This window comes from Dipodomys ordii, unplaced genomic scaffold, assembly GCF_000151885.1.
Source record: "Dipodomys ordii isolate 6190 unplaced genomic scaffold, Dord_2.0 Scaffold2, whole genome shotgun sequence".
NCBI classification, from domain to species: Eukaryota; Metazoa; Chordata; class Mammalia; order Rodentia; family Heteromyidae; genus Dipodomys; species Dipodomys ordii.
Genome location: NW_012267218.1, coordinates 18,264,460 through 18,268,565, shown reverse-complemented (window position 1 = coordinate 18,268,565; position 4,106 = coordinate 18,264,460).

Sequence of the window (4,106 nt, the reverse complement as noted above, 5' to 3'; positions counted from 1 at the left end):
ACTAAACTGCTCTTTATATTTTTATTTACTATTTGATGATTTACCCCTAGAGAAACTACATATAACATGATGTTTTGATTCGATATTCTTCAAAAATCTTAATACATTTTTCTCTCACTGTTTCCCAAAACAATCTTGTTAGCAAACTAAAATAAGATACAAAAACAGCAATGAAAACAACAGATTTTTAATTGACCCACATCACCTTCACAAGCAACATCAGGTCAAAGTGAATTTGAAAATGGCCGTCATCTTGTTTGTCCCACATAGGAAATGGGTGACAATTATTACCAAAGCTGTACTAGAGATAAATGCCAGGATATGCTTTCTTGCTTTAATTGTCTTTGCTTTGATTTTGATACATAGATAAATCAGAACACTGCCATTGCATCATCTCTTGTAAGCATTAATAAAAACATATTCCAAATCAAAAATCATTTCTATAAATTAAGTGTGAAGTGATTATCCAGTTGCTTAATGTACAATGATCAAATACTGAGCACCTCTCTCTCTCATGAAACTGAAAGACTAGTAGGATATGAATGGAGGAGACATTATATGAATGAGCAATCACTCTTACTTTAAAGGAGATTGAATACATCTAATTAATTATCTCAAGGGCACCCTTAGATAGACCTCAAGGATATCTAAATAGAAAGACTTGTGATGCATCTTTTTCCAGATTTCACCATCCAAGAGTGGTATTGGTCCTGGGGTTGAATTATAGTATGAAAATGAAAATGCATCTTCAACATTTAAACTGCTTGCCCCTTGAGTGACAGCTGAGGATAGACACAAGAAGACTGACAGAATTGTTAATGGATTTTGTAGGAGCATAATTACCTAGAAATACATCATTAACGATATAATGCCATTTGGCAGTTGTTGCGATGCATAGCAATGGTAACTGGCCTGTAGAAACTTACACACATTCATGTTATCACCCTCTCTATATAATTTGTTTGCTCAGATGCTTTTAATTTTAATCCTGGGAATCTTGACGATCAACTTTTGAAAAGAGCATTTTATTTAGACAAATCATTATTGGCTCATTTTGAATTTGTGATAGGTCAGAGAATCACTAAAAAAAGAGAGAGAAAAATGGTAGATTAAGCAAATTGCTAATTTATGTGGTATGGCAAAGTTTATGGTTAATGCACTAGAAAAAAAAAACAAATTTTCTTCACTACCTTATATCCATCAGTCCTTTAGTAATTTACATATTTTGAAGTATTCTTATTTACTTACTAAAGAGAATTCATAAAAGATCTCAGACTAAAATTATGTGGGCTATACACTTGGAAACCATAAAACCAAACTTTTATAGAATTTAAATTTAATACTTACATATTCATCTCAGTTGACATTAAGTAAAGTTTGATGTCACTTCTATTTAGCTACTATTTGGCAGCCCAATACCACATACACTGTGTAGATATTACTAGATAAACAAGTAACTTTTACTAGACAACATGGACAACTTTACCCACTAGAGATTACAAACTATTTTTAGTTTCCTTCTCCATAAAAACAAACTACCCAACCTACTTACATCAGTAAAATAGTGTCAATGTATTTCAGAAGCATTAAGCTAAATTTTTAAATCTATAGAAGCACCTGTCATTTCATTCAATGCAACTGGAATGTTGGACCTACTGCTTTCCAAGAAAACAAGTCAAACAAACCTCAGCTGGGCACCAGGGACTCATGCCTGTCATCCTAGCTACTCAAGAGGCTGACATCTAAGGATTGTTGTTTGAAGCCAGCCTGGGCAGATAATTCTAATAGACTCTTATCTCTAGTTAAGCAGCAAAAAGCTCGAATGGAGATGTAGCTGAAGCAGTGGACAATCAGCCTTGAGCCAAAATAGCAAGTGAGAATAACAGGCCCTGAGTTCAAGTACCAGTTAAAGTCACTCCCTCTCAATAGCAACAACAACATTGCACACACACACACACACACACACACACACACACACACACACGATGTGTCTCTTCTTGCTATATTCATACGTTGAACCTACTCACCTTGACCAGGTCGTGAAAACTTGACCTTTATGCACAGGACTAATGTCTTTATAAAGGAGGCCCAGAAAGCTGCCATTCTCCTTCTGTGAAGGGAAGGTTTCACAAGCACCTATGAGTACCAGCCCCTCCTCACCAGGCACTGCACCCGCCATGACCTTGATATTAAGCTACCTTGCCTCAAGAATGGTAACCAATGCATTTGGTGTTCATAAATTACCCAATATAGCTGGGCGATGGTGGTTCATGCCTGTAATCCTAGCTACTCAGGAGTCTGAGATCTGAGGATCACAGTTCAAAGCCAGCCTGGGCAGGAAAGTCTATGAGACTCTTATCTCCAATAAACTACCAGAAAAATGGAAGTGGTGCTGTAGCTCAAGTGGTAGAGAGCTCGCCTTGAGCTGAAGAGCTGAGGGACAGCGCCCAGGTCCAGAGTTCAAGTTCTACGACCACCACCACCAACAACAACAACAAATTACCCAATATAAGTTATTGTGTTCAAGAATTCTGAATACACTAAGACAGTTTACATGCCTCCAAGAATGTCCAAAATGAAAAGATGGACCGATAACAGAAGGTGAGGTTCATGAGACCATGGAGCGCTCTGAAAGACCGCGCCCCCCTCCACCCCCACCCCTTCTTCCCTCTCCCCCACCTGCACTATGGGGGATGCACACACTGCTACAACCACTTGTACTTTAGCACCCATATTACCAATAACCCCTCACCACAGGAACAAATTTGTTACAAATGATGAACTCACACAGACATGTTATTTTGTTACCCAATATTCATATACCTCATGACTCATTCTGGAGCTTGTATATTGTACATATACTCTCTGTATACTCTATTACACTTTACATAAATGTGTAATAACATATTCACACTTATCTTGTCATACAAAGCAATTTCACTTGCAGAAATCCCCTGTGCCTTTCCTATTGATTTTCCTCAACTCTGACATCTCTCACTTGACATTATGCATGTCTTTTCACAACTTGGGAGCTCATCTCTTTTTGGCACAGTATTCTATTGTCCTGATTCACCACAGTTTATTCAGTCATCTACTAAAAGACATCTTGGTTACTTCTATGTTTTTCAAGTATACATAAAAGTGCCTTCAAATAGCTAGTTATGGGTACAAAAATATTCAGCTTTTGGGGAGTACATATGAAGAAGCATAACTGTTGGATTCTATGGGGAGTATGTTTAGTTTTGTAAGGAATTGCCAAACTATCTTCAAAGTGGCTATAATCATTTTGCATTTCTACCAGCAATGGATGGCATTCCCTACTGCTCCCTACTCTCACCAGCATTTGGTGTTTATCTGGCATCTGGAATATTCCAGTAAGAATGCAGTAGTAGCTCATTGTTTGCATTTCCTGGGTAACACATGATGGATTATTTGACGTATAAAAAATGTATATAGGTATGTATAGTTTGATGAATTGTCTGATTAGATCTTTGGCCCCTTTTGAAAATGGGTTGTTCGTATTTTTATGGTTGCATTTAAAAGTTCTTTATCAGATTTTCTTTAATATTTGTATTATCTTTACATAGTTGTACAAAGGAGCTGCCATTCACCAAAGCAAATTATGAATATGGTATTTCTTTTTTTCAAAATTTTTTTATTGTGAGAATACTGTACAGAGGGGTTACAATTACATGAGCAAGATAACGAGTACATTTCTTTTTTTTGTGAAAATACTGTACGGAGGGGTTACAATTACATGGGCAAGATAATGAGTACATTTCTTATCAAGCATTGTAGCCTCCTCCTTTGTTTCCCCTTCCCATCCCACCCACCCCGCAAACCCCCACCCAACCCTCCTCCCAGCCCCCACCAAAGTTGTAAAGTTCATTTTCAACATATGACTTGTGCATCTCATTGTTGCAATGGGTCCACCTGTATCCCTAGTTAAACAATTTGTTTTTTCCCTTTCCTTCCACAAATTATAACAACATCAAATACAGTGAAAGTAGAGGTTATACCGTGGGGGAGGGACATACAAAGCAACAAAGAAATAATCTTATAAATGTGTTAGAAACAATCGCATGAAAGAAAAAAACATTTGAATA